The sequence below is a fragment of the Rhagoletis zephyria genome, unplaced genomic scaffold, assembly GCF_001687245.7.
Source record: "Rhagoletis zephyria isolate East Lansing unplaced genomic scaffold, Rhagoletis_zephyria_1.1 Rzeph_scaffold_00285, whole genome shotgun sequence".
NCBI classification, from domain to species: Eukaryota; Metazoa; Arthropoda; class Insecta; order Diptera; family Tephritidae; genus Rhagoletis; species Rhagoletis zephyria.
Genome location: NW_016157369.1, coordinates 21114 through 30286, shown reverse-complemented (window position 1 = coordinate 30286; position 9173 = coordinate 21114). Strand labels below are relative to the sequence as shown.

Genomic DNA, 9173 nt, shown 5'->3' with positions numbered 1-9173 from the left:
ATACAAAACTATCGTGGAAATCTAACGAGGAACAAATGCGCAGCATTTTGGCAATGTAAACTGGTCTTTGGTAAAACGTGGGGTGTGTCACCATAGGAAAACCTCTATGATCAGACCTATAATTAGCTATGCCTTGTGCGGTACGAAAGCTTTCTCTACAACACGTGGCATTTCTCTTGATGCACTGCTGCACTTACCGTCACTTTGTGTTTTCATACGTGGGGAAGCCTTAAAGACCACCTGCAGACTAAAAAGAAACGGATGCTGGTATAACACTGAGTGGGGCCAGGCGGAAATTGCTAGCGGCAGAGATCTGAGCACTTGTGTCTTTTCAATGTCACAGGATAGTACGCCACCTTTACCCTTGTTGAAGACATTCCCTGAGGCTGAATGCTGGCTCAATACCAGCACTGAGCCCGGACTCACACATAATCGAATATTCACTTATGGCTCCAAAACTGACTCTGGGTCAGGATCTGAGGTCTTTATCGGAGTTAATGGGGATAGGATTAACTTTTCTATTGGCCAGTATGCTTCGGTCTTCCAGGCTGCTGAGGTATTTGCAATCCTCAAGGATGTGGACTACGTTATGGAAAATAGGTGGAGCGGAAGAAGTTTACATGACTAACGGCTTAGCTGCACTTAACGTACTACTTACTTCCAGACTCTGAGTGCCAGTTCAATCGGGAGTACCGCCTATCGTCCATAACTATAACATTTATCATATCATGAATTTCAATTTGCGTTATATATCTTAGAAATCTTTTTCAAAGCAAAAATAAATGTTATAAGTAAATAACTAAATGGGTTGACTTTTCAGTAAGGGCGGTCGTTAAAGAGATGGTGATCGAAGGGGAAGTAGGCGTGGGACCTCCAAATAACCTTTTTGGAGAGGGCATGCACCACCATTAACAAAAATATTACTCCCGACCACCTCGGCCCCCTATGGTTCCCTAGGGAATCCTTAGAAAAATGTCCAAAAGTCACAATTTTCACTTGCGTTTTTTCGCTTGAAAAATGCTGAATATTCATTTGCACGGGACATTTTATATACCCTAGCTAATAGAAGAGGTGCCACATGAAATCTTATACACTTTTGACAAAAGAAGAGGGGTTTCTCCTCTCTCCTTCGGCAACAAGAAAGGAGAATTCTACGTAGTAAGGGCTACAAACCCTAAGCGCGGCTAAAGGTCGCCTACGCAGGAAGGAATTATACGCAAAAATACTGTGGACGCAAGGGAATATTGTGATTTATGGCGATTTTTCCAAGGGGTTCCTAGAGACCCATAGAAGGCCTAGGTGGTCGGGGGTTGCATTTTTGTCAATGGCGATTCATGCCCTCTCCAAAAAGGCGGGTTGGAGATGCCCCTTCGCTCACCGCCTCTTCAATGACCGCCCCTATAGGAAAGTTTCCCCAACTAAATTCTACAAAATAATTCTAGACATTTCCTGAATGTAAGGCCATTTTTTTGAATTTAATCCTTATAATTAATTTAATATTTTTCTGATTTTTATACCCGAGCGCCCTGCACCTACCTGGCTACGACCATGCTTACATCTTTTCACCATCACACTTAACTTTGCTTACTAAGTAGTGTTTGCCACAATATGAATGGCAAAGTACAGGGCGTAAAATAATAACTGTCGCACAGGTTTTGTGAAAAATAAAAGAGTCCTTTATAGATTTTCCAAAAAAAAGTATTTTTTTGTTAACTTTGTAAATATTCTACTTTAATTTTATTAACTAGTTTTAAAATTTTAATCCTTATTTGCATTTGTCGGCTTTGGGAGATAAGTACATGCGGCACGCACGTCCTTTTCAGGTGTATTTTTTCTTAGACTTTGTATAAAAAAAAAAAAACTGTATAGGGTTGGTCGAATGAATGCCCTCCTTAGTCACCAGTTCCGAGTCTCTTCGATTGCTGAGTATGATGCCTTATGTTGGACAAAAGACGGAATATAACGGACCCAAATTGGGAAAATTAGCCTATGGTTACAGAAGATATGTAATAAAGTTACCGACGATGACTTGCGTGCCGCTTGCGCTTTTCTCCCAAACCCGTTGGTAAACCCAAATGAAGGTAAAAATTTAAAAACGAATTAATAAAGTTTAAGTAAAATGTGGAAAATTAACAATAAACTACTTTTTTTACTTGCGCTTTTCTCTCAAAGTGTTTAGCGCCGGTAAACCCAAATGAAGGTTAAAATTTAAAAACGAATTAATAAGGTTTAAGTAAAATCTGTGAATCATTAACAACAAACTCCTTTTTTCGCAAAATCTATAAAAATCCCTTTTATTTTTCAAAAAAAAAAAAACTGTGCAACAGTTATTATTTTACTCCCTGTATAAAATATTAATAGCTTGAAAAAGGAGTTTTTTTTGGGAGTACAAGGTAGTAAATTGCAATAAAAAGGAGTACATTTACTCCCAAAAGCAGTACGTCTGGCAACCCTACCTAGAATCCAGCATAAATCTTGCAAACAGGTACACAATGGAAGAAAGGTCCTTCTGCACTTTGGGATGCACAACTGCTGCAACCTCGCAAAGGATTGAGGTGATTGATGAAGTTTTTTGGTAGCGGCCCGAATCGACGAACGGTTGTACATTAGACTGGGTCGGTCCCCATACAAAAAAAAAAAGTTGCTAATGTCCGCCCCTAAATTTAAAGATTATGTTGAGAGGGTTCTGGAAAAATTTTTTTTTTTTTTTTAACCCTCCGAAATACAGCCGAAATGGTTTTTTCGTTGTAACTTGGTTATTTGACGGCCGATTTTTAAAATTGATATGTCATTATTTTTGTCTTGAGAAGCTTCACTTTTCGTTCTTATGTCTTTTTAAGCTTTGAAGTCGCGTTCGCATGATAAGGGCAGAAACAAAATTTTACCCCCCCTAAAGCATATTTTTTTCCTTACCAAACGAAAGTACTTAAAAATTCAAGAAAATGTTGCCTTCAAACTATATTACTAAAATAATCAACAAAAAAGTTATTTCACTTACAATATTTATTGCTACTTAAGCAAATTTTGGAGCGAATCAAGGCTTTTATATTGGTCTCGGCTTTCTAATTTTGCAAAAATGTGGCCCAGGCGCTTTTCATCAGTGACAGCACTTGCAGACTCACTAACAACACGCACAAACCGTTCGGTATTCTGGGAATGACAGAGGAACTCTAAAAAAAATGATTTAAAAGTACTATAAGACCCGTGAAGTTTTTAGTTTGAAGATATTTACCTGGGATATTTATCACTTCATTTTCCGAAAATTGAAACATTGTAAGTTCACTATCTGGGTAGAACTGCACACAAGGGGGTTCCGTAATCTTAAACTGACTCCAATCGATCCAATCGATTAACAATATTTTATTCCATTCCTGATCATTATATTCATAAGGATGGTTTTTTACATTGTAATAACTTTGAAGGAGGCTTTCAATGTTTCTCCGGAGCGTAGTTCTTGTAACTATAGGGATGTTTGCCTGCTGCCACAACTTTGAAATTGTGTTCATAACTATTGGCAAATATTCATTGAGACTTCGATATTTTGGAACACTTGCAGAGCCGTAATATTTAAGGAACAAAAAATATTCAATAACACCACGTTTCGTAGGTAACATTTTAATATCAATATCGCGCTTAACGAAAGCCATTTTTAAATTGCACACACTGTTAAGTCACTTTTTAATTTTATTTCACCAGCACAATTTATGGTATTAATTATAAATTATTATTATCAATACGAAACAACAGGTTTGACTCACTTATTTACTTTGACTTCCACAATTTATAAAATTTATTGGCATGATTAAATTACAAGAGGTTAGCTCGCTATTGACAGCGTCAGTTTTGCACTCCCCGGGTTGCTGATGCGACGAAAACAAAGAGTATGAATTTGGGAAAAATCGTAGCAAAAATGTACCTAAATTGGTACGAAAGCAGTGAGATTAAATTTCCAACTAAGAAAACTGTTGGAGGAATTTGTGGGGGCGAATTTTGTTAGCTGACCTAACCATGGGTAAACGACTTCATAGCTTAAAAGGAAATGTGATGACATGTTAATTTTAAAAATCGGCCGTCAAATACCCAACTTTCAACGAAAAAACCTTTTCGGCTGTATTTCGAAGGGTTAAAAAAAAAATAAAATAAAAATTTCGAAATCCTCTCAACATAATCCTTAAATTTAGGTTACTCTGTTGCATAAAAAAAATCAATTTTTGTTGTACTGTGTTATTATACTTACATCTGAAACTCATGTTGACCTGTGATATTAAAAGTGCTATAACTCCTTTGTTTATTATTTTAGTAATATAGTTTGAAGGCAACATTTTCTTGAATTTTTAAGTACTTTCGTTTGGTAAGGAAAAAAATATACTTTAGGGGGGGTAAAATTTTGTTTCTGCCCTTATCATGCGAACGCGACTTCAAAGCTTAAAAAGACATAAGAACGAAAAGTGAAGCTTCTCAAGACAAAAATAATGGCATATCAATTTTAAAAATCGGCCGTCAAATAACCAAGTTACAACGAAAAAACCATTTCGGCTGTATTTCGGAGGGTTAAAAAAAAAAAAAAAAATTTTTTCCAGAACCCTCTCAACATAATCTTTAAATTTAGGGGCGGACATTAGCAACTTTTTTTTTCGACCCAGTCTATTGTACATCCAAAGAAGAATTTGCCGAATGAAAGGAACTTACATCAAAGTTGACTTTACTGCAGGAAATTTATTTATCAAAAAGTTTAAATTTGAGCATGTACTTACTGCGTTTATTTTAAAAGTGCGTGTCAAGTTCTATTACAAATAAAGGGGTTAGACACATAATTGTGCCCATGATACAAAAAAGAAGGTAGCTCATTGTCACTTTTTCGTCGCCATATTAACAACCTGACAATTAAGTAGGTTGTGATATTTCGTGCTACCGTATCCAATATCTAAAATGCCTCAAAGTTTGTTATTAATTTCTTGTTTATTTTCAAACATTTTGTTCTTATAATCGAAATTTGAACAAGCAAATGGTTCTTTTATACTTTTTTTCACCCCAAGAAACAACGATATTGTCGAAACATACTAGAATCTGAAATATGTATCTCTGAAATATGAAATATGTATTCTCTGAAATAGGCATATGGGTCCCAAAGAAAATTCCATTTCAAGTTACTTGAAAGTCATGGACAAAGACAATATCGAAATGTGTAATTTCAGTGTCTCAATTATATCAGAAACAATCGTATCCGATATAGAAAACTATAGCAGTCCTGGCTAGCTACATTGTGTAATAATGAGATGACATAATGGCACTAAAAAAATTTTTAAATATATTCACTAAAATTTTATTAATGCTTAAATAGGGATTTTGGCAAGTAGTTATCGAATTTAATGTAAAATTTTAACGTTTTTAAGATAAGATATTAATTATTTTTAAAAGGTAAATGTTGATATAACTATATTATTTTTACTCCAAAATTTTGGATATAAAATCCCCTCCACCAAAAAGCTTAAATTAGGTAACGCCGCTTCGATTTTTTTGCAATTGAGCAATTGTTTATTGAAACTACCTTCTTTTTTGTATCATGTTTATACCCATATTTGTATAGTTAAATATAATCAGGTCTTGAAATTAGACGAATGTTTTAGAGAATTTTATGTAGTTTTCCAATATATAATTTGATCTTTGCGCGCGACTTTGCAAATATATGTACATATGTAATTTTTGATTTTCTTAATTTTTGATTTTCAGCTCCTTTTTGCGTAATTTCGCGAAAAGAAAGTTTCAATGAAAAAATCTCACCAAATATTGGGAAACAAGCAAGTATTTACCCCCAATATTAAGAGAGTGGAAAGCAGGAAACAAAAATTAACCAAAAATTCCATCACATTTAATGGCTGGACCCATATTTTTTGTGAGTTTTGGACGTTATAATGATCCAATCTTCCCCATATTTTAAATTTAGGTTTTTCTAATAAAATAAAGACTACAAACTAAATTTGATCGAAATCGGATTAAATTTAATGTTTCCGCCCACAAGAGTAGAAGGCGTGGCAACTATTTTTAAGTAAAACGAGAGCACATGTAAAGTTTCAGTGAAATCGGTGCAGGTGTACTATTATTTCCACTTGCCTCCAATCGTCGTACTTTATTGCGTTTAACTCTTTACAAATAACGGTGTGTTTGAATCCTTGAATCGGTCTGGAACGATGGAATGTCCGATTAGACTAATTTAGGGGGGTGTTCCAGAGTTAGAATACGTGAAGTTCAAAATCATGGCAAGTGGCGATTTCAAAAACGGTAACTTTTTTACGCGATTAATGGCGTTTTCTTTTCTGCCACAAAATGTTACCATTCCATTCACTATGGGCAGATGGACAATTTTCGGGCGAATTTGTTTTCGGGCAAAACAAAGTATAAGGCTGACTATGAATGTGCCCCAAAAAGCAAAATTTTTAGTAGAAAAGAAAACGCCATAAGAAACATTAAACGCAAACCGAGTGGAGAGGCTGTTGATAAACCAATACATACATATGTAACGGATAAAAAAAAGTTTGAAGTTTTTAATGCTCTTTTGGATACCATATTTGTATCTATGAGGGAAGAATTTCAACACATGCAACATTTATCTGCATAGTGGAATTTCTGGTTTAACATAAACAAAAAAAAAAAAAAAAACAATTAAAAGATAAACATTATTTACGGTCAATTTCAAATCTGATATTGATGGAAATTTATTGTGTGATTGAAACTGCAATAAAACTAGATTTTGCCATTCTTGTCAATACATAAAAGCAAATAAAATTCTATTTTAGTTGGCACTTGGCAACGATCGTACTAAATTTGGTACGATTTTCATTTTTTTTTTAATTGGCTACCCACTACGCCTTATGCTATTAAAAAATAAAAAAATTCATAGAAATCAAATTATCGACTTTTTCAGAAAAACTAAATTTTCACATATTATTGACGGAAGCACTGTAGTTCGCTTTTGGAAAACGCCACTGCAAAAGATAGGAATATCAGGCCAATTCTTTATACTCCCAGGGAGTTTGTTCTCCGGGAATTTGTTTCTCCCGAGAAAAAAATCCCCCAATAATAAATTGCCAGGAGTAGCATTTTCCCCGAAAACTTGGGAGGAGGAAATTCGGACTTCGAAAAAGCTGTATGACACTTTTTTGAGAGTTCAACTCCTCCATTTAATGTAAAAATTTTTAAGTATTTTTTTTTTCACGCATCTATGCATCGACAATTTTCGTTTAAAACTAAGTAATTTTTATGTCGACAACTATTCATAAGCGCACATAAAGTTTGTCGCTTACAGCACAATACAAATTTTAAGCGCAGATACGTATGCGTGTAAAAACACATGCCTAATAATAACCTATTTGTACCTAATGTTACGATTATTTATTTTTTCCAACGATTATTCTGGACTTTTGTCACGCAAACGGTTTCGTGAGGTGCCAACCCTGCCAGTATGTTTGCATGCATTTATATAAAAAAAAAATATTTATTCGAACAAAAAAGTTGGGTAGGCACGGTGGCCAACGGTAATCAACTATTACCAGCTATGCAGAGTCTGCAAAAAGCCTATTCGTAACTGTAAATATATGTTTGTATTTAAGAAAAACCAGCCAGCAAAATATCCGGAAACGTATACGTATCTGACTTACAGGACTAGAGCATCTGTCTCCATTCGGACGACATGCCCAAGCCAGCGGAGCCGCTGGATTTTAATTCCATGTATTATGTCTATTCCGTTGTATAGCTAGGGATGCAAACGATGCATCGATGTTTTTGAAGCATCGATAATATCGGTTCAATTTTCGATGTTTGCCATCGATGTTTGCAATTTACTAACATCGCGAAATTGACGATACATCGATGGAAGTTTTACCGATGTTTTAAACATCGACTTTAAGGAGACTCTCCGACTTTCTTTCGGTGTGTTTGACTGACCTTAAATTTATTATTCATTCAGATTTTTTTTTGTTATTTATGGCCTTATAACAATTATATTCAGCCGTTTTTTCGGATATCACCACTTCTCCTCAGTGACCGCGGTTGTGATTAGTAGATGTGGTGATCTCCCAAATAGCAGCTATAACTTCTTACCTTTGTAAATTATTGTTGCTTTTCCACAACATTTTTCATAAAAAACGGCCCCAAGCTCAATAAAATTGTTGGATTCATTTAGAATGCTAATAAAAACAGAACCAAACACCCCTTAGAATTTCAACAAGATCAGACCTAGGATCTTTAGGCCCGAACGAACTTACGATGGTATGCATTTTGATTCTAATGATAGAAAGGGTATAGAAAGGATAACAAAATACAGGATAATACATTCATAATTATTAAAGTATTCAATATTACTTTAAATTTAACTAGAAATTAACAAATTGCAAAACATCGGAAACCATCGATATATCGATGTTTCTCTGGCGATGTATTTTAGCCTCGATGTTCTTTTCTCCGATGCATCGAAACATCGATGTATCGATGTTACTGCTCAAAATTTGCATCCCTATGTATAGCTCATACAGCTCAACATTCCATCGCCTGCGGGACTCTCGAATACTCCAAGGACCTCCTCATCGGATGTTATTAGTGAATTATAGACTGATTTCATTTACGGTCCTTTTTCCGATACGTTCTTCTACTAGAGTGTGCTTCCAAAACATATGTACATACTGACACGGAGAAAAGTACAGGCACGGAATAGTTTTCACAATGTATGGACAATTTTTTGTTAATCTTTGTATGCTAATATTTTATAAAAATATAGTTTATACTACAACAAAAAAACGTTAAAATAAATTTTTTAACTTTTTGAATACTTGCCTGGTTATCAGGTTATTTGATTATATGGTTATATTTTTTATTCAGCTTACAACAATAAAACAACAACCTCATTGTGAAAAATTCTCTCTGTCTATACTTTTTTCCGCGGCTATTCGTCTAGAAAAGTACTGAAAATGGTTGTGAAACAGATATGTTTCTGTTCTTCTGAAAAATTTCTAATTCATGACTCCCGGGCGTTTAATAGGTTAAGGTCGGCCCTGTTCATATGTTGTAAAAGACTCCGACTGTCATGTTTAAGGAAAACTAAGTTGGATTTTTTTTTAATAATTTTTATATTTATTGTTGATTGATTTTCTCTTATGTGATAAATTTTGCTTTCAGCAAAA

At 34.7% G+C, this 9173-nt stretch overlaps 1 long non-coding RNA gene across 1 annotated transcript; it reads right to left on the bottom strand.

The window, feature by feature from the left end:
- Positions 1-3072: 3072 nt before the first annotated feature.
- LOC108358713 (uncharacterized) lies at positions 3073-3336 on the bottom strand. Its single transcript, XR_001846819.1, has 2 exons — positions 3233-3336; positions 3073-3170 (listed from the first exon to the last, which is right to left on the bottom strand). It is a non-coding gene; the product is annotated as an uncharacterized LOC108358713 (long non-coding RNA).
- Between the last annotated feature and the right edge of the window lie 5837 nt (positions 3337-9173).